The sequence below is a fragment of the Schistocerca nitens genome, chromosome 1 (genome assembly GCF_023898315.1).
Source record: "Schistocerca nitens isolate TAMUIC-IGC-003100 chromosome 1, iqSchNite1.1, whole genome shotgun sequence".
In the NCBI taxonomy this organism is placed as follows: domain Eukaryota; kingdom Metazoa; phylum Arthropoda; class Insecta; order Orthoptera; family Acrididae; genus Schistocerca; species Schistocerca nitens.
This window is the reverse complement of record NC_064614.1, coordinates 183733569-183756494: the sequence shown is the minus strand read 5'-3', so window position 1 is coordinate 183756494 and position 22926 is coordinate 183733569. Positions and strand designations below refer to the sequence as shown.

At 41.6% G+C, this 22926-nt stretch overlaps 1 non-coding gene across 1 annotated transcript; it reads right to left on the bottom strand.

The window, feature by feature from the left end:
* Positions 1–12224: 12224 nt before the first annotated feature.
* Positions 12225–12297, bottom strand: Trnaa-cgc (transfer RNA alanine (anticodon CGC)). The gene has a single exon. It is a non-coding gene; the product is annotated as a tRNA-Ala (tRNA).
* Between the last annotated feature and the right edge of the window lie 10629 nt (positions 12298–22926).

Below are 22926 nucleotides of genomic sequence, written 5' to 3'. Positions count from 1 at the left end.
TTTTGTACGGAATTTGGATAGCAAGGCTAATTACAATTTTCTATAATTAAGTAACTTTGTGCATTTGAACTGCTTTCAAAGGAGGGTGGCAACCACTGTAGCACAGCAAACTAAACACACTTTCAATATACCAGACAAACAAGTACTTAGCAATCATGAACATATAACTCTCAACAGTTGCAGTTCTGAACTTTTACTGCAGTTAAACACAAATTTGAGATATTTGTAAGATCCTTTCAACAAACAATATAATTTTAGCACACTCTAATGTTATATTAATGTTAATATGCCTTCAATAAAGGACACTCGGTAAACACTTTAGAGTGGGAGGGACCCTAAGTGGATATGTGACTGAGGATGAATCACGGTAGGTACAAGAGTTCAGTCAAATTTTACCTTGTATTTGGATACACTATAACATCCAATGAGCTGATCCTTCACTGTACATTACTATAGTGTTCCATTACAGTGATTGCGCAGTATGGTGGCGATTTCATGTTGGTAGGTTGATTTGCAGGTAGAATTGCTGGACTCTGTTATTTCATGATGGCGATGATAGATACCAATTCCAGAATAGTTCCAGTTCTTTATCCATCCATCCAAGGCATTGTAAAGTGTCAGGAAAAGCCTCTCTCGGAACCAGCACAATACACAACTTTTACATAAGCAGTTGATAGTTTGGTAGCTCATCCCCGACAGACTCTTGGTTCCACCTTTTCTACCTACGCCAACAACAATTTGTCCGCACTACACAGTTCCGTTCCCGAGGGGAACCACAACACCTTTTACATACGAAATAATTAAGAACCCTAAGTGAAGGTCAGCAGTTTACATACAGCAAACAAACATTTTAAATAAAACAGATCATTTGCATATATTGGTAGTTCTACATAAAATTATTAAAGTAAAATTATTTAATTTTAAAGATAACCAAAGAGATTATATGACAAAGACAAAACACATAATTTGCTCATAGATTACACTTCCTACACTCTAAAAGACATCAACATTTTTACAAGGAAAGGAGTATACAATTTTGTGTTTTCGAATCAATCAAACACATTTACAGACACTCAACGATTAACATTAAATAAAACAAAATGCAAAATAAATCAGTAGAGCATTAGAGCTATGGTGTTACATACTGTCAACTACATCACTGGCAAATACGTGTTATTCACAGACAATTACAGACATCCTCTGACGCAAAGTGTTGGCCCTTTCTTTTATGGAGCCCTATAGTGATCGTTACCTGCCAAATATTGTCCAGGAAATCGACAGATTTCTAAGGTTCTATGTTGTGAGGAGGCTTCAGTATTGACAGCCATATGGATCTTGTCTTTGTCTACCGTCGCCTTACCACCAGGCACTACATCAAAAACGTGATGTATCATGTGGTGGCTGCTGCTTACGGTAGTCGTCCTGAATCATCTCTAATGGTAGGGCCTATATGGCGGGCGTCAGCTGGAATGTCTGGCGAAGCCTGGACATTGAAGCAATGCAATGACCAATGGTGAGTCAAGATCTACGCCCCGCCGTGCATTTGTGAAACATACTTGATAGATGGTTTGTCGTCGTGATATTTCCTCACAGTGTCTCATTGAAGAATAGAAACGGATACCATTGCCACTTAGGTGTCAGACAGTGATAAGCGCTCACGGAGAGCATACACGTAATTGAAGCTTTCAGATTCCGATACAGACCACCCAAGATGACGGGATGAATGACTGTTTCCTCTTTGTTCGTGAAACTTGTCGTACATTTCAGTCTTTTTTGTGTAACTGATCGAAGATTGAAGATGTATATTGGGTATTTAATTTTTAAAGATAAAGGTATAGTTTGGTAACGTACCCAATCCTCAGTTCTAGCTCAGTGAAGTATTCAGACCCCCAAAGTCTAATTATTTTGAACAGTGTGTTATTTTTACTTTTTTTTCTTTGGCATCAGTCTTCTGATTGGTTCGATGCAAACCGCCCCATATTATTTACTTGAATCACAAACGCTTCGATTCTCTTCATTTCTGCATTTCCCCACAGTCCGTGACAGACCATAACATAATGCTCCGCCGCACGCGTACTTTCTCAGAAATTTCTTCCACAGGATAATGGCGGTGTCTGAAACTAGCAGACTTCTCGTAGCCAGGAATTCCCACTTTTCCTGTGCTAATCTTATTTTTATGACCTCGTTGTTTCCTCCGTTATGTATTATTTAGCTTCAAAGGTAGCAGAATCACTTCACTTTGTCTACTTCGTTGTCGCCAGTTTTGGTATTGCTCATTACTTTCATCTCTCTTCGTTTCACTCAGTCGATATTTTGTACTTTTGTAGATTTCGTTTCATTACGCACGTCCTGTAGGTCTTCCTCATTCTTAGTGAGAACAGGAACGTTGTCAGCGAATCTTACAACTGATATTCTTTCACCATTTATCTTAATCCCATTCTTGAACCTTCCTTTTATTTCCATCATTGACTCTTCGAGATACGGGCAGAACTGTAAGGGAAAAAAAGATTGTATTTTTATCTTACACTCATTGTAATTTGAAAATGTCGTTCTTGGATTTCCATGCTTCTTGTTCTTTCTCTGCTCTTATACATACTGTATAATACCTGTCTTTCTTTATAGGTTACTCCCAATTTTTTCTGAGATTTTAGAAAATTTTGCATAATTTTATATTTTCAAACGCTTTACTAAGGTCGAAAAATGTTATGAAGGTGTCTCGATTACTTACTTATAGTCTTGCTTCCGTTATAAAGCCCTAAGTCTAAACAGTGTTTCTGGCACATTTACTTTTTCTAAAGCCAAACTAACTCATCTAACTGCTCCCCGATTTTCTTTAGCATTGTTCTGCATATGATTCTTGGCAACAACTTTGATACATGAGATGTTAAACTTAACGTGTTACAGCCCTCGCACTTATCTATTCTTAATCTTTTTGGAATTAGATGGATGATATTTTTGAAAAAGTCTGACAGTATGCATCCAGCCACAAAGATTCCACACATTAGCTTGAATTACACACACATACGATGGAAAAACTTTTTTGCTGAAAATACCTTATTCTTATGCTTTATGGGGTGGTAAATCCAAATACGATACTTAAAAAATTGTCAGCCACCATTTATTCACATTTTACAGTTAAATTTATTAAATTAAGCGATTTTTTAAAGAATTTAATGACTTTTTTGTAGTTAAAATAATTTAAAAATGGGGTGTAATGAATGTAGATGACGCTGGTAGCATTGCTGAAAAACATTTGCTGGCAAAAAAGGTCGATTCTATCTTTATGTTAACACATGGTGTTTAGTTTACTGTCAACCTAACCTCACTTTTCCGTTTCCTGTACATGTGCTCAGTACAATGTCTAATCGTGGTTGTAAAAACTCTGCTGAGAGTTTTTGTTATATTTGTGGTGAATTTGTGATTAAAAACACGAAAAACATTACAGACTTTGTGAAAAAGTTTATCTATCATACTTTGGATCTAAACTTGGTGATCAAGATAAATCTTGGGCGCCACAAAAGGGATGTTACGTGTGTTGAAGATCTACGAAAATGGTCCAAAAAGGAGAAAAAAGCCTTTAGATTTGCTGTTCCTATGATATAGAGAGGGCCAAGAAATCATTCGAATGATTGCTGCTTTTGCAATGTTGATATTACTGGTCATAATTCGAAAAACAAGGAGGTAATAAGCTACCCTAACCTTCCCTCTGTCATCCGACCAGTAGGTCATGGTGTAGATTTGCCAGTTTCTGAACCACCAGATGATTTAAATTCTATTCCAACAGAAGTATTTTCTGATGTACAATGTGATTTAGATGAACCAGATGATGATGAATTCCATTGTAATACAGAAACTCTAGAGCCCAAATTGTTTACTCAGACCGAGCTTAACAATTTGGTTAGGGATCTGAACTTAACGAAAGAAAAAGCTGAATTGCTTGGCTCTAGATTAAAATAAAAGAACTTATTGGCAGTTGGAACCAGCATATACATGTATAGAAAAAAAGAGCAGCAATTTTCCATGTTTTTAACAAGAACGTGATTTAGTGTACTGCTCAGACATTCCCGGTCTGTTGAATGAGTTTGGTAGTGAATACAAAAAGGAAGACTGGAGGCTGTTTATTGATTCAAATGGTTCAAATGGCTCTGAGCACCTTGGTACTTAACATCTGAGGTCATCAGTCCCCTACACTTAGAACTACTTAAACATAACTAACCTAAGGATATCACATACATCCATGCCCGAGGCAGGATTCGAAACCACGACCGTAGCAGCAGTGCGGTTCCGGACTGAAGCGCCTAGAACCGCTCGGCCTATATTGATTCATCCAAAAGTAGCTTAAAGGCTGTTTTACGTAATAATGGTACCAATTATGCATCTATACCTGTTGGACATTCTGTACATATGAAAGAAAGCTATGAAAAACTAGAAATAGTGCTAAATAAAATAGGCCATTCTGCTCATGGTTGTATGATATGTGGCGATCTAAAAGTGACATGTATGTTCCTTGGTCAGCAAGGTGGCTTTACCAAATTTCCATGTTTCTTGTGTGGACAGTAGGGCTATGGAGCAATGCTGGTGCAGAAAAAACTGGCCTGTGAGGGTGTCTTTACAAATCTGGCGAGAAGAAGATTCTACGCAAAAACATTGTAGATCTAAAAATAGTTCTCTTACCACCTCTACCTATAAAGTTAGGCCTAATGAAACAGTCTGTAAAGGCTTTGCCCAAAGCTTCCACACCTTTCAGAAGCTAAACTAAAAGAAGGCGTCTTTGCCGGACATGACATTAAAAAATTGATGTTTGATGTTAACTTTGAATTCACTATGACCTTAAATGAGAAAGAAACATGGGTTTCATTCAAGCAAGCCGTTACAAGCTTCTGAGGAGATGAAAAAGACCTACGATATGTTTCTATTATAGCTGCAATGTTAAAGAAGTTTAAAATTTTAGGATGTTTAATGAGCCTGGAAGTTCACTTTTTGAACCTTGATTGCATCCCGGACAATATGGGAGTTGTTAGTGAGGAGCAAGGAGAGCGTTCTCACCAGGACATTAAAGTGATGGAAAAACGCTACCAAGGCCGATGGAACACCAACATGATTGAGGACTACTGTTGGCCACTTCACCGACAAGTTCAGCAAGCGATTCATCGTGGAAAAAGCTACACAAGAAGCTTCAAAGAAAAAAGATACAGAAAATACAAACCAATTCCAGCTAACAAGTGAAAACTTCATTAACACATAAGTAGCTTACTGTAAATACAAACCATGCTTATGTTGTAACAAAGCGTTTCATTAATTTCCCCGTTTGCAGTATAGTATAGGATTTTTATACTATATACTAAAAAGCATATTGCTCGAAAACTATAGGTGATACAAAAAAGTTACGCTAGATTTGGAGTAAGATCATGAAAATCTATAAAGATCAGCTCTCAAAGTAAAAAAAAATTCAAAATGAATTTTTCGTTGGCCTGTATTATCGACTGGTCGTTGCAACGATTTAAGAAATTCCGTTGGATTGTTGTCTATTCCTTCTGCCTCATTTAATCGTAAGTCTTCCTAAACTCTGTAAAATCTGACTCTAATACTGGCTGCTCCATGTCTTCTTAGTCATTACATTTCTTCTTCTCTCACATCAAGAGACAGTTCCTCCCAATAACAGAGGCCACCAAACTTCTCTTTCCAACAATTGATTCTCTCTTTCGCATCTAACGGTGGAGTTTTTCTTCTACACTTAATATTGATGCCTTAACTTTGAATTTAACGGGACGTTGTTTTGATTTTTTTGTATGCTGTATCTGTCCTTACTACGACCATTTCCTTCTCGAGGTGTTCCCTTTTGTTCCTGAAACCATTCGTAAGACATCGATTCCTAATTATCTTTACTATTTTCTTAATCTGATCGATGTGAACAGCAGTATAGCAGTCTCGCTAGGCCTCTATCCTGCACAGTAGATTTTCTTAACGTGATGATACACTTCACTCATTTGTTCACGAAAATAAACTATCTTGGCACAAACGAACAACATTCTAGTGTGGTTTCTGAATGAGAAGTTTGCAGTGTGATCTTTCCTTATATGCAGAATAGACACGACCGAGCGAAGCGGCGCGGTGGTTAAACACACTGGATAAGCATTCAGGGTCCACAGCTCGTGGTCTAGTGGCTGCCCCTGCATCACGGGGTCTCGGCTTCGATTCCCAGACGGGTTGGGGATTCTCTCTGCCAGGGGACTGGGTGTTTGTGTTGTCCTCCGCCTCCTCATCATTATCATTCGTTGCAGTAGCTAGATTGGACTGTATAAAAATTTGGACTTTTTACAGGCGCTGATGATCGCGCAAATCAACCATCATCATCATCGCATTCGGGAAGACGACTGTTCAAACCCGCATCCGGCCATTCTAATTTAGGTTTTGCATGATTTCCCTAAATCGCTTCAGGCAAATGCCCTGATGGTTCCTTTGAAAGGCATTGGCCAATTTATTCCCCCATCCCTCCCTAAGCCGACCTCGTTGTCGACGGGACGTTAAACATTAATCCCCTCCTCCAGAATGAATATCGCGTTAGTCCTACTGGATGTAGTTTCGCTGAAATGCTAAACATTCGCATATATACGCAGGTGCTACATTCGATGAGAGTTTGAAGTTTGTTACATGTCGTCTTGATGGTGATAAAATTTTAATGGCCAGAGTGCAGCCACAGCTAAGCTCTTACAAAAGTTACTGTAAATATTTCACGTATCGTTACTCCTTGCTGATGTGTGCTTTGCGACATAAGAGAATACTTCGCTGCAGTGATTATAATGATTGAATCGTCTTATTTACACTGTATTTTTATGAAAATTTTAATAGTAATCCCTCGTGGATTTACAACATTTAACTAGATGTTTTCGATGTTCTCCTAAGTTTCCGCTGTGTATCTGTTAATTTTTTTATTTGAAAGAGCGTGTGCCTCTGGCTTATGTGCCTGACTGTTTACTATGGAGATGTGGTTGTCAAGGCCTTCTGTGTCAACAGTAATCCGCATTCTGTCAACAGCCTAGGAAGATTAGAAAAAGTTTCAGGACACGCTGTTGATCTTTTAGAGAAAAACTGCCGTACACGGCAGATAGATCATCAATAAAAAAATCTGCTCATTTGTAAAACGAGCAAGGTTTGAGTGGTGAGCACAAAGTTAATGACCAAGCCTTATATCTCGATTGCACAGATGGGTAACTGACGTAGTGTCACATGCCATTGCCCCCATGAGACGCAATAGAAATAAAACCCTTGACACCTCTGGTTATGTCGAGGAACGGTGTAGGGGCAGTGCTGACTTTAATCCTAGTCATAAGGAAAGAAACTGATTGGAAACATATGCTTAACAACTCACAACTCTGTCCATGTCAACATGTGCGCTCTCTTTTTCTTTTTCTGTGCTTAGCTGTAACGTCTCCATGCCAGCACGCAATGCTGACTGCCTACTACTGTTTGTTGAAAGACAGACCTGCAGACTGCGTTCGTCCTACATAAAACCTTGAACAATGGTTAGCTATTCCATTTTCTAAAGAAATCCGTATTTGAAATTCTTTTCATGCTGCATTAAAATTAATACTTTTTAATATGTCTGGTTACTTTTATAGGATTTGTTTTACAATATTTGTTACTTCTGTTAAAAAAAGTGTCCCTCGCTTTTATTCATTTTTGTGTTGTACACTGTCGGAACAAAAGTTTCTGAACATCCCAATGAAATGCAGAGTTCAAAAACAGAAGTCACTAGACGCGGCCCCATCAGTATAAAAGGAGGCGGTGAGTTCTGTGTTGTCAGCAGAGAAGTAGTAACATGAGAACGGGTCGATCAGAAGAACTCAGTGACTTCGAACGTACACTAGTTACTGGATGTCACCTGAGTAGCAAACCCTCCAGGAGCCTTTAAACTCTTCTAAACTGCCAATGTCGAGGTCGTTAATATCATTATCAAGTGGAAACGTGAAGTAAGAACCACAGATAGGGTAATACAAGGCAGACCTCATGAACTCACTTGTAGAGAGACCTGTTGAGTAATAGCTTCTGATAGGCCGCACATTTCTGTAGTCGATGTTAAACGACACCACTGGACAGAGGATGACTGGAAAAGAGTGATCTGGAATGATGAACCACGCCATCCGGTGGAAGGGTTTGGGTCTGGCGAATGCTTGTAGAACGTTACCTGTAATAGCATGTATTTATTTTGAAGAATGAAGAAGGTGGTGTTTCGTTGTGTGGATGTTTTTCGTGTTTGGTGTGTGGTTCCCTTACTGCGCTTAAGGAAACGATAAATGGGGAACGAAATGAACATATTTTACAGCATTCTGTACTGCATACATTACAGGAGCAGTTCGAAGACGACGATTATTTATGTCAGCATGACAGCGTTCCCTGTCGAAGCAGCATAAATGAGGCAATGGTTACTACACAGTAATACTCCTAAAATGGACTGAGCTGCCTAGAACCCCAATTGAACACAATGGAACTCCTTTGGAAGCAGCTACAACGACGACTTCGCACCAGACCCTAGCGTCCAACACCCGTATCTTCTCTGGCACCGGCTCTTGACGAAGAATGAGCTGCCGTTACTCTAGCCTTCACACGCCTCACTGAAAAAGTCTCAGCACAGTGGAAGCTGCCATAAAGGCGAAGGCTGGGTACTATAGCGGTCTGAATACCTTTGATCAGAAAACGTGTTATGCTAACGTTTTGATGAACACACTTGTACAAATCTTCCTGGAAGATTACAACTGTGTGCCGCACAGAGACTCGAACTCGGGACCTTTGCCTTTCGCGGGGAAGTGCTCTATCAACTGAGCTACCCAAGCATGAATTGCAATACGTCCTCACAGCTTCAATTCTGCCAGTACCTCGTCTCCTACCTTCCAAACTTCACGTAAGCTCATCTGCGAAGAGCTTCTGTGAAGTCTGGGAGGTGGGAGACGAGGTTTTGGGGAATTGAAGCTGTGAAGACGGGTCGTGAGTCGTGCTTGGGTAGCTCAGTTGATTTGCCGGCACGGTAGCTCAGCGTGTTCGGTGAGAGGGTCGCTCGGCCTCTGAGCTGAGTAAAGGAATCAACGATCAACTTGAACGGGTGTCTTGTCCACCCAGACCAAACGCAACGAACAATACCGAACAGTAAGAAATTAAAAAAAAATAGTTGGTAGAGCACTTGCCCGCGAAAGGCAAAGGTCGCGAGTTCGAGTCTCGGTGCGGCACACAGTTTTAATCTGTCAGGAAGTTTCATATCAGGGCACACTCCGCTGCAGAATGAAAATCTCATTCTGGACACTTGCACAAAGTTTAACTGACTGTTACAGCAATATTTTTGAGCTTTCTTGTTCCATTAATAGATAACGTAGAACTCATGAAAATCAGTTGTGGAGTAGCTTCACCTAGTGCGGCGTACTATGGACATTCATTGTACAAAGTCAACATGTATGGTAGAATGGTTTACATAGTACTTACAATTTTACATAAAAATGCGAAGCTTGAACGTTTATTTCTATGACTGTATCATATTAACATATGTTGCCTCGTTGAGATCTACATCTACATGGATATTCTGCAGATCACATTTAAGTGCCTGACAGAGGGTTCATCGAACCAGCTTCACAATTCTCTATTACTCCAATCTTGTATAGCGCAGAGAAAAAAACGAACACATATATCTTTCCGTGCTAGCTCTGGTTTTCCTTATTTTACTGTGGTGATTGCTTCTTCCTATGTAGATATTTTCTCTTTCGGAGGAGAAAGTAGGTGACTGAAATTTCGTGAGAAGATTCCGCCGCAACGAAACACGCCTTTGTATTAATGATGTCCACGCCAAATGCTATATCATTTCAGTGTCACTCACTCACTTATTTCCCTATAATACAATCGAAAAATTATCGGTGCTCAGATATGTGAATGTGGCATTTAAGCATAAACTGTTCTCATATTGCTTTACTTTTAATTTTTTACACACTTCATATGGCAAAATGTCAATTTTATTGTTCTGTAGATCTGAAGGTGTTCATCATTGGCAGAAATTCGTAAGCTGGCGTAAAAATTTATAGTCTGTAACCGCAGTAAATAAAATACCAAAAAAACAAGTTTAAGACGATATAATCGAAACCAAGCTTGTGATCTGTCTTTTTTTGTACACATAATTTACTTTTCTAACATCTTTTGGCTTACTAAAAATTCGTCCTACATTCTTTAAAATGTTTGGTCACCTTGTTTAGAGTGCAATATCATGTTTTGTAAACCGGAAGTGGTTCGCTCGTCATCATAGTTCCTAAGATAACTATGATGTGGAGGTACAGTGAAACTGATTTTTCTTCACAACCTTTTTCACCTCACTTGCCTTCACCAATATACGTACTGAAAATATCCGTCTTACTTTCTCATGCTCTGTATCTATTATTGACTCATGAAATTAATAGAGACTGTCTTATTTTGTTATGAAAACAAACTTGTATACACGTTTGCTTACAATAATTTATTTCCAGATGACTTGAAAAAAAATGTTGGATTAGATCCGAGAGATGTAGGAAACGCTGAATTATTCCATTATGTTTTACGCGCAGCGCAACACAGACACTGTGAATGGATCAGCTAATACGCCAGCAACCGTGCTGAATACCCTTTAACGCAATCACTACTGCCTTTCGCCGGCTAAAGACCCGCCTGGACGCACGCCATAGACACTGTTACGCACTCTGACACACGTTCGTCCATTCTGCAGCACTTCGAATCAGTCGTCTTACTCGCAGCAAAATTAGCCCCTGGCTGTGCAAATTACAAAGGTAGTCCGCTAATTGCAGGTGGCAGGGCCTGCTAGCTGACGAACGGATTTAATTATCGTCCCGCTCCTGGCCCCGCTCTCTGCTGCTATTCCCGCATCCCCCACCCCCACCCCGCCTACCCTTTCCACCGACCCTAGGACCATGGCCCTGTTTAAAGTATGGCACACATTATCCTCTAAGCTTGCTGTTTGTATTCAAATCCCGTCTGCGCAGAACTTTGTGCCTGGTCGAACCAATCAGAGAGAGCCTCGTAATCCCAGTTCGTGATCTACTTTCGCTCTTGCTTTCTCTCTCTGTATTTCCCTCTGCATTCCCCATCTCTTCCCTGTCCACTAGTAGCACTGTGTTTCATTGACATCCTCCACCTGACTACTTGCTGGACTGCAATACCTTCATCTTCCTTTTTTAACATCTGTTCTCTTCTCGTGAGTGCTTTATTTCTCCCAGTAATAGATTTTTGTCATCGTTACTTTTCCCTCATCACAACACTCTTTATACAAATCGATAATAACGAATACGAGATATCTACAATATGAAACTTGTTAATGTTCAAATATCCTTCTTCCACATTTGCCTCTTTTCTATGGAACTACACACAGGGTGTATCAAAAAGGATGGCGCAAACTTATACGGCTAAAAGTACACTATAATAGAAGTTGTAGCCGAGCGGTTCTAGGCGCTTCAGTTCGGAACCGCGCTGCTGCTACGGTCGCAGGTTCGAATTCTGCATTGGACATGGATGTGTGTGATGTCTAGGTTAGTTGGGTTTAAGTAGTCCTAAGTCTAGGGGACTGATAACCTCACATGTTAAGTGCCATAGTGCTTAGAGCCATTTGAACCATAGAAGCACAAATGTCAAGTTAACATGGTCCCTAAAACACATAACTTTAAAGCTATGAGATATTCCTGATTTTCAATATTGTGAAACAAATCTCTTCTACTTCTAGCTCTTTGCGTTTCATATTTTCGGAAGTGTTAGTATGGACCAAAAAAAGAAAAATAGTCCAATAAAAGTGTGCTCTAAAATGCATACCTTAAAAGTTATGAGCACTTGTTCATTAGAAAACTTGTGTCCCGAAGTACTGAAGATAATCAGGTGGTAATAGCTGTTAAGGTATGCATTTTAGAGCACATGTTTACTGGACTATTTTTCTTGTTTTAGTCCATAGTACAATCTCCCAAAATATAGAAAGCAAAGAGCTTGCACTAGAAGAGGTTTGTTTCACTATATTGAAAATAAAGAATATTTTATAGCTCTCACGGTTAGGTTAGTGTTGTTTAACGTCCCGTCGACAACGAGGTCATTAGAGACGGAGCGCAAGCTCGGGTTAGGGAAGGATGGGGAAGGAAATCGGCCGTGCCCTTTCAAAGGAACCATCCCGGCATTTGCCTGAAACGATTTAGGGAAATCACGGAAAACCTAAATCAGGATGGCTGGAGACGGGATTGAACCGTCGTCCTCCCGAATGCGAGTCCAGTGTGCTAACCACTGCACCACCTCGCTCGGTTTCTATAGCTCTTACGGTATGCGTTTTAGTGGCCATGTTTACTTGACATTTGTGCTTTTAGTATCGTGTACTTTCATCCGTTTAAGTTTGCGCCATCCTTTCTGATACACTCTGTATACGTGTGTGTGTGTGTGTGTGTGTATGAGAGAGAAATTCGTAGTGCAATCGAAGATACAAGGAGGAAATTGTAGATGAAGTAGAAGATATTATTCAGTTGGCTGGAGGTAGCCCTTCAGCAAACAAGCAGATCTTCTACCCGGTGCGCCACATGGAAGAACATGGTGGTCATTATATACGCACGGCCTCTATTCTTATCACCGAATTATTGCATATCGTCGAGTATTGCCATGAAATCAATAAAACTAGGAACTCACAGGGATGGTTCGATGAAAACGTCTCCGTTTGTGGAGAAACATTTTCAAGAACGCTTCTCTACAAATAAGTTGCGTAATGTGATAGACAATTAGTTGACTGCGCCTGTCCTGCTTCTACATCGTCTTTCGAGGCCATTCAGTTAAGACATTACTTTACTACGAACTTCCAACATTGCTGGAATAGATTACTTCGATATGTTCTGCCAGTGTGATGAGGCCCCTGTACAGTCCATTCATCAGTAGACTGATGATCCAAATGTGGTCAGTAAAATTCAAAAGTTTACTGGAAACGGAGGTGAATTAATGAAAAATCACCTGTGAACTTCGTCTTTGTTTATCACTTGGTAGTGTCTGTTACAATCAGGAACAATTTGTATCACAATTTCTCTAGAGCTAAATTTTTGAACTGTTTTAGGAAAAATAGGCATGCTGACTTAGAAACTGTAGCTGGTTTTGCTTCTACCACGTCAACATTTTCTCTGCACTTTATGTGAATATGACCACTCTCCACGGGATCGAGCGTGGGCCACAGCAGGAACTACGTGTTTCCCTCCTACTGGCTGGATAAACCTTTCCCGAACGGTGAGGGGAAAGATGAATGGCACTGTAGCGGACCAGCGACAGGCTCATATGGTCTGCACCAGATCAGTTACATGTAGATAGGTGGTCTGTTCTGTCGGTCATGTCCGACAGAAGAGGCAACACTGGTGGTACAGCTACCGTGAAGAAAATATCTTACGAGAAGTCAAAACTTCATGCGCTAACAGTAATTGAAATAAATCAATGGCGAAATTTATGATTCAGATTCATTCAACGTCAATTTTAGTTCCAATTCTTGAACCTTTCTTTTGTTTCCATCATTACTTCTTCGATGTATAGACTGAACAGTACGAGCGAAAGACAATAACCTCGTATTAAACCTTCTTCAATTCGATCAGTTCGTTCTACACAGTATAGTTTTGTTCTTCCATCTTGGTTCTTGTGCATATACTATATCGCACGTCGTCCCCTATGGCATACGCAAATTTTTCTCAGAATTTCGGAAGTCTTATGAAATTTTACATCGTAAAACGTTTTTTCTACATCGATAAAACCTATGAGCGTAACGTGATTGCAGGTCTTTGTGGTCGAGCGGTTCTAGGTGCTTCAGTCCGGAACCATGCGGCTGCTACGGTCATAGGTTCGAATCCTGCCTCGGACATGGATGTGTGTGATGTCCTTAGGTTAGTTAGGTTTACGTAGTTCTAAGTCTATGGGACTGATGATCTCAGATGTTAGGTCCCATAGTGCTTAGAGCCATTTTCGCAACCTGATTTTTCTTCGGACTTCCTTCCAATATCAAGAGTAATGTTAGAATTGCACTCTAATACCTTTATGTTTCCTAAAGCCAAACCGATCGTCATGGAAAAGACCCACACCTTTCTTTTGCATTCTTCTGTATATTACAATCGTTACAGCCTGGATATATGAACTGTTAAGCTGCCTATCTTCGTAATGGTGTTGATCACATTTCTTCGCAATTCTAATGGTGCGTCGCCAGTCTCGTAGGTTCTACACACATAGGCGTGCCAGTTCGCCTATTGATTTTACAAAACTCCGGTGGAATGTTGTACATCCCTTGTGCCTTATTTCATCTCTATATATAGCTACTCCAAGTTAAATAACTTTCGTAAAGGTAGTCAAGTTTCTTTGCCAATCAGTAAACAAAGAAATGTAGAAATAATCGCTTATGACTTCTTCTAGAGCGTTTACTCTATGGATATTCTCGCTAGGCGCTCCGACAATAGTGAGCCATCATACGAGAGTTTCCAAGAAAGTAATGCACTGCATTTTTTTCTTTAACAATTCTTTATTGAACATAATGAGAATTTCACACACGAAAGAATGGTGTTTCATCTACACACCCTGTTTTTCTACGTATCTCCATCCCGTTGTATGGATTTAAAAAAAATGGGTGTGAGCACTATGGGACTTAACATCTGTGGTCATCAGTTCCCTAGAACTTAGAACTACTTAAACCTAACTAACCTAAGGACATCACATACATCCACGCCCGAGGCAGTATTCGAACCTGCGACCGTAGCGGTCACGCGGTTCCAGACTGTAGCGCCTAGAACCGCACGGCCACAACCGGCCGGCTCTATGGATTTCCTCCAGGGTTAAACAACAGTGTGTATGCCCTGTCGATACCAATCTTTGTCCTGGTGGCGGAGCCAGTGCTTGTGTTAATCACCTCCTTATCGCCCTCTGTCCTCGCGAATGACAAAGTGTGACAGCCGCGGATGGTCTCCCTAGCCGCTGCTGATCGTGGAACTCTGCCGTACGGCTTTATGACGCCCTCACCCTCCGTGCCCAGCGACTAACTGTGCTTCTGTCGACAGCAGATGCCCCATAGACTGTGCACAAGCGTTTGTGAATATTCAAATCAGTTTCTTTTTATGCAGTGAGAAATTCAATGAAGGCACATTCCTTGTAACGTTCATCACTTATAGACCTTATTTTGAAACTGTCCTGCAGCTACGCTATCTGTCGGAAGTGACGGAAACTTGCCGCGCTCGCTCAGGAGACTTCAAATAATACGAGGGCCGTTCAGAAAGTAACCTCCGGTTGATTTAAAAAAATACACCAAGTGAAATAAAAATATTTTAATATATACATCTTACAACTACATCTTTGCACTATTTTTCTACATAGTCTCCATAGCGATTGAGGCACTTATCGTATCTCTTCACAAGCTTTGAAATTCCTTCTGCATAAAAATCACCCGCTTGTGCCTGGAGCCAGCCTGTGACCGCATCTTTGAGCTCTTCGTCGTCATCAAACCGCTGTGACCCGAGCCATTTCTTCAAATGCATGAAGAGGTGATAATCACTTGGCGCCAGGTGTGGGCTGTAAGGTGGATGGTTGATAACGTCCCACTTGAAGGACTCAAGAAGGGCCGTTGTTCTGCGAGCAGAGTGAGGACGGCCGTTATCGTGCAAAAAAACGATACTGGAAGTCAGCATACCACGGCGTTTGTTCTGTATAGCCGGTCGTAACTTTTTTATTGTTTCACAGTACACGTCTTGATTAATGGTTGTACCACGTTCCATGAATTCAACCAACAACACCCCTTTGGCATCACAAAACACCGTTGCCATCAGTTTTCTGGCAGAAAAATCTTGCGAGGCTTTTCTTGATTTGGTAGGCGAATTTGAATGTGCCCACATCTTTGATTGTTCTTTTGTCTCAGGGTTCACGTACTTAATCCAGGTTTCGTCACCGGTCACGATTCTGTTTAACAATGGTTCTCCTTCGTCCTCATAACGTGACAGAAAGTCTAATGCAGAGGCCATTCTTTGAGTTTTGTGGTGGTCGGTAAGAATTTTGGGCACCCATCGTGCACAGAACTTACGGTAACCCAATCTTGCTGTCACTATCTCGTACAAGAGAGTCTTAGAAATCTGTGGAAAACCAGTAGACAACTCCGACATTGAGAAACGTCGATTTTCACGAACTTTTGCATCAACTGTCTGAACGAGTTCGTCAGTCACCAATGATGGTCTACCACTCCTCTCTTCATCATGAACGTTTTCTCGTCCACTTTTAAATAAACGTACCCATTCACGGACAACTCCTTCACTCATAACTCTTGGTCCGTACACAGCACAAAGCTCACGATGAATAGCTGCTGCAGAATATCCTTAGGCTGTAAAAAACCTTATGACAGCACTCACTTAACATTTGGCGGGGTTTTCTATTGCAGCACACATTTCAAACTGCCACAAAAACTAAACTAGCGCAGGTACGACGTTCACTCGACCACGGCTTGATGCCGACTGACCTGTTGAGTGCGTGAACGCACAGATGGCGTCGCTACTCCCCCCACAACCCGCACTGTGACCAATCGGGGGTTACTTTCTGAACCGCCCTCGTACATACGTAACGTTTCGCATTCGTAGCATTATTTTCGGCTGAAAAAAAGAAATGCGGTGCGATACTTTCTGGGCAACACTTGTATTTACATCCGACCGACGGCCTTGCGGCAGTGGTAACACCAGTTCCCGCCAGATCACAGAAGTTGAGCGCTGTCGGTCTTCGCTAGCACTTGGGTGAGGTAACGTTCAGGTCTGCCACGGGCTATTGGGAAGTGGGATGGACTCTGCCCTCGTGAGGCCAGCTGAGGAGCAACTCGATTAAGAAATAACTGTTCTGGTCACGAAAGCTGACAACGATCGTAAAAGCCGTGAGCTGATAACATGTCACTCCATATCCACATCCATTAACGTCTTCGGCAGAGGATGACACGGCGGTCAGTCAATACCGTTTGGCCTTCCGAGGCGTGTTCGGACGGAAGGATTATGTACATCTACATCTACCATGACCTTCAAATCTTAGTGGAGTAACACATCCTGCTCGTCACTGAATGCGGAAAGATTTACCAGGAGGTCAGCAAGAACATTATTTAAAAACGCATTTTGATTCTCATTTTACAGCCAAGCATTTTGAAGGTCTGCAAGGGTTGCTGGACAATTTCCGTGTAGTTCTGTGCTCGTGTATTCCAAAAACGTCTTCTACAACGTTCTAACCGCAAGACCGCTACGGTCGCAGGTTCGAATCCTGCCTCGGGCATGGATGTTTGTGATGTCCTTAGGTTAGTTAGGTTTAACTAGTTCTAAGTTCTAGGGGACTAATGACCTCAGCAGTTGAGTCCCATAGTGCTCAGAGCCATTTGAACCAACGTTCTTTAATGTCAACCAAGCAGTCTTTTAAAATTCTGTCATTGTTACGACGAAATGTTCATCTTTAACGAGCTGTCGGATATGTGGTCCATCAAACGCACTAGCCCTTATCTTCTAATATGAGAGGCTAGGAAATGCTTAAACGAGTTACTTGAAAAAGTCTCTCTCAATCGACAAATTGCTTCATGAGACCCAGTTTTATATTCAGAGGTTGAAATGTGGTGTTCCTTCTGTCGACCAGTGGCTCCTGTAGAATATTGGTTGGATCATCAGGGTTCAGGTCATATTCTGACAGCCAAATCGACTGTACTCAATGTTTCTTACGAGCTCTGCTGCCCCACATAAAAAAAATAACATATGTATATCCGTATTGCTGGGGAAGCAGGAAGCTCACCATATTAAGGTCAACACAGATGATCCATTGGTTCCCATGATGCTGCAACAAATTAGTGACTATCACATTCTTGAAGGAGGACACACTTCCAGCTCTGCTTCGAGCTATCAGTGAACAATCGCCATTCAGTTGCTTTATAGGCTGAAATTCCCAAATCGTACATTAAACCATGTACTTTATGGAAATATACAAGTCCACCATCACTTCGAAAGTACTGCAGAAAGGCAATCAGTTGATCGTAAGCAAGGCTCATTAGATCCTTTTTCAGGCGAATCTTGATGCTAAAATATCTGAAACTTTTTTGTGTAGTGCCAAATATCGCACCAGATCACTGAATTCGCGCTGCTCAAACCCTTTAAAACTGAATCAGTTTCAGAAGCAAATATTCGTCGTTGTGGTAACATCGATTTTTACTACCCCGTATTTCGGTATTTCAAAAGGGCGTAACTCTGAGAAATGGCATTGGGACTTCAGCTGATTCTAAATTGGTGACCAAGATAAATCACGGGCCCGTCACAACGAGTGCAAGTAGTGTGTTGAGTGTTAAAGGATGTGGACGAAGGGAACACGTGATAAACTTGTATTTGGTAAACCTATGATTTGGCGAGAGCCCAGAGGTCACTGAAGAGAATGTTGCTTTCGTATACTGAAAACGTCAGGATACAACAAGAAAACATATACACAAGTACAGTAGCCCCATCATCAGCCATATACCCAGCGCCTATATCAGCTGAAAACCCAGTGCCAGTTTTCGGAGATTTACTCTCTTCTGAAATATAGGAATACGAATTCAGTGAAGACCACAACGGCGAATATTTGCAACTGAAGGTGACTAAATTTTGAAGAAATTGGAGCAGCACGAATTCAGTGATTTGGTATGAGATTTGGGACTATCGAAAACAGTTTCCGAATTTTTAGAATCAAAAATTGCTTGGAAAAGGAGCTAAAGCGCCCTATTTTCGATGAAGTGAAAGTACATTCTCTACAATACTTCCAAAGTGATAATATATTTGTATACTGCCAACGTACGTGGTTTAATTGAAGAATTTACGTTTGTTCATCGATGGCTTAAAGCAGAACTGGAAGCATATCCTTCTATAAAATGGAAATTTATTTGTTGTCACAAGTACCAATTCTGCTTTTTTCGTGTTGCAGTATCACAGGAACCAATAGATCTTCTGTTTTGAACCTTAAAACGGTCAGCTTCCTCTTTGCCCAGCAACACGGATATACACTTATTATTTTTTTATGTGGGGCAGTAGGGCTCGTTAGAAGCACTAGGTGTAGTCGAATTGGCCGCCAAGATATAAACTGAAATCTGGTGATACACACATCGTACATCAGCCACTTGATGACAGAAGGAACATTACATTTCAACCGCTGCATATAGAACTGGACCTCATAAAGCAATTTGTCGGTTGAGAGAGACCTTTTGAGTATCTCCTTTAAGGATTTTCTAGCCTGTCATATGAGAATATAAGAACCATTGTGTTTGATGGGCCACACCGTTAACAGCCGAAAGGTGAACATTTCGTCGGAATAATGACAGAATTTTAAACGAATGCATTGTTGGCGTTCAGAAACATTGTCAAAGACTTTCTTGGAAATAAAAGAGCAGAAAGTTACACTGAAATTTTCCGGCAGCTCTTGCAGAACTTCAAAATGCTTGGCTGTAAAATGAGCGTCAAATTACGTTTTTAAATAGCCGTCTTGTTGACTTCCCGGAAAATCTTGCCGCTATCAGTGATGGGCATGGTGAGTGATTCCACAAAGATTTGAAGATCATGGAAGCACGGTCACAGGTTAGATGTGATGTAAATATGGTGGCTGACTACTGTTGGAGCACCCAACGAGAATGTCCGCAGATCAGACGCTCCAGGAGATGACATAGTCGAAAATTTTTGTTAATGTTGACCAATTGGAAAAGAAACTTTACTATTTGTATGAAAGCAATTATGCAATTTAATTTAGAGTAACCATATATAGAGATGAAATATGGCATTATAAAGTAGTGAATCAAGGACAGTGGGAAAACCGGAACAGAAGAGACTCGAATAGTTGGAGCTGCAGTACTGCATAGGAATGTTGAATATTAGGTGGACTGATAAGATAGGAAATGATGGGGTTAACAGCATAATTTGTGAGGAAAGGAACACTGACAAGAAGAAGTGTTAAGAGATCAGGGAATATGTGCATGGTAATACATTTTACTGTAGAGCATAAAAACTGTATAGGAAGGCAGAGATTGGAACACATACCACAAATAGTTGAGGACGTATGCTGAACAGGAGAAGAATTCTGTTTTCCAAACGTTTGCAATGTGCACGTGTGACAGGTGCCTGTCCTGATCAGGTGTATACCAGCTAGTTTATCATTGGTCGTTATCGTCCTGCTAACAGTTTTTGGGGATAAAAAACGCACTGAGGCGTTTTTCCATATTATGTTTGACCGGTATTGCGGAAATTTTGACTAAGTGGTGTTCTCAGTGGATTGCCTCTGACAGCATGATATATGTTCTTTGCAGTTTAATTTGGTGGGATTGAGTACGTTTCCTAGTGTGTGGCTCTTCGATGTATAGGGTTTTCGAGTGTTGCCGTGAGTAAATGAAATATTTGTGTGTTCCACTGGCGCTGTTTCGGACTCTGGTCTGTATTTGTCGATAAAAACTGATGTCGGAACGGGCGTGTTGTTTTCTTTGACTCTCGATGACCCGAGTGTCTGCAGAGCAGCACATGTCGACATAAAATCGATTAGGTCGATGCTACCTTCTTTTAGTTTTACATTATTACATGTGGATTATGTAAATTTAAAAATGTCTCCAGACCGCGGGAGCAAGGAGACCGCATGTAATATACCCTAATGGCCATTAAAATTGCTACACCAAGAAGAAATGCAGATGACAAACGGGTATTCATTGGACAGTTATATCATACTAGAACTGACATGTAATTACATTTTCGCCGGCCGGAGTGGCCGAGCGGTTCTAGGCGCTACAGTCTAGAACCGCACGACCGCTATGGTCGCAGTTTCGAATCCTGCCTCGGGCATGGATGTGTCTGATGCCCGTAGGTTAGTTAGATTTAAGTAGTTCTACGTTCTAGGGGACTAATGACCTCAGAAGTTAAGCCCCATAGTGCTCAGAGGCATTTGAACCATTTTGATCACATTTTCACGCAATTTGGGTGCATAGATCCTGAGAAATCAGTCCCCAGAACAACCACCTCAGGCCGTAATAACGGCATTGATATGCCTGGGCATTCAGTCAAATAGCGCTTGGATGGCGTGTACAGGTACAGCTACCCATACAGCTTCAACACGATACCACAGTTCATCAAGAGTAGTGACTGGCGTATTGTGACGAGCCAGTTGCTCGGCCACCATTGACCAGACGTTTTCAATTGGTGAGAGATCTGGAGAATGTGTTGGCCAGGGTAGCAGTCGAACATTTTCTGTATCCAGAAAGGCCCGTACAGGACCTTCAACATGCGGTCGTGCATTATCCTGCTGAAATGTAGGGTTTCGCAGGGATCAAATGAAGGGTAGAGCCACGGGTCGTAACACATCTGAAATGTAACGTCCCTGTTCAAAGTGCCGTCAGTGCGAACAAGACGTGACCGAGACGTGTAACCGACGGTACCCCATACCATCGCGCCGGGTTCAAAAAAATGTTCACATGTGTGTGAAATCTTATGGGACTTAACTGCTGAGCTCATCAGTCCCTAAGCTTACATACTACTTAACCTAAATTATTCTAAGGACAAACACATACACCCATGCCCGAGGGAGGACTCGAACCTCCGCCGAGACATCGCACCGGGTGATACGCTAGTGGCGATGACGAGTACACGCTTCCAACGTGCGTTCACCGCGATGTCGCCAAACACGGATGCGACCATCATGATGCTGTAAACAGAACCTGGATTCACCCGAAAAAATGACGTTTTGCCATTCATGCACCCAGGTTTGTCGTTGAGTACACCATCGCCTGCGCTCCTGTCTGTGATGCAGCGTCAAGGGTAACCGCAGCCATGGTCTCCGAGCTGATAGTCCATGCTGCTGCAAACGTCGTCGAACTGTTCGTGCAGATGGTTGTTGTCTTGCAAATGTCCCCATCTGTTGACTCAGGGATCGAAACGTGGCTGCACTATCCGTTACAGCCATGCAGATAAGATACCTGTCATCTCGACTGCCAGTGATACGAGGCTGTTGGGATCCAGCACGGCGTTCCGTATTACCCTCCTGAACGTACCGATTCCATATTCTGCTAACTGTCATTGGATCTCGACAAGCGCGAGCAGCAATGTCGCGATACGGTAAACCGCAATCGCGATAGGCTACAATCCGACCTTTATCAAAGTCAGAAACGTGGTGGTGCGCATTTGTCCTCCTTACACGAGGTATCACAACAACGATTCACCAGGCAAAGCCGGTCAACTGCTGTTTGTGTATAAGAAATCGGTTGGATCTTTCCTCATGTCAGCATGTTGTAAGTGTCGCCACTGGCGCCCACCTAGTGAGAATGCTCTGGAAAGCTAATCATTTGCATATCACAGCATCTTCTTCCTGTCGGTTAAATTTCGCGTCTGTAGCACGTCATCTTCCTGTTGTAGCAATTTTAAGGGCCGGTAGTATAGTTCTTTGGGCAGGTTCAGTTGCTGAGCCGTAAACCACGGTTTTAATACCAAATTTGCCCTTATCACCATCATATTCACTGTCAATGACAGATTTCTTGGCGCGTACGCTTTAGTATGTGCTGTGGTAGTGTATAATATTGTTCGCTAGTTGAAAGTTGCCATTTGCTTTCACACATACTCCGAGGACTTTTCGTTTTTCTGTTACTGCTTATGAAGGCCACAGGAGTTTTCTTTGGTTCCTTCGTATGGGTATCAGGGTTTTTAGAGAGTTCGTCGCTGAACAATGTGCACTTTTCCGTTGATTTAAATTTTCCTTTCACAAATAATATATATCCCTAATTACATGAACCATGGAGCTTGCCGTTGGTGGGGAGGCTTGCGTGCCTCATCGATACAGATAGCCGTACCGTAGGTGCAACCACAGCGGAGGGATATCTGTTGAGAGGCCAGACAAACGTGTGGTTCCTGAAGAGTGGCAGCAGCCTTTTCAGTAGTTGCAGGG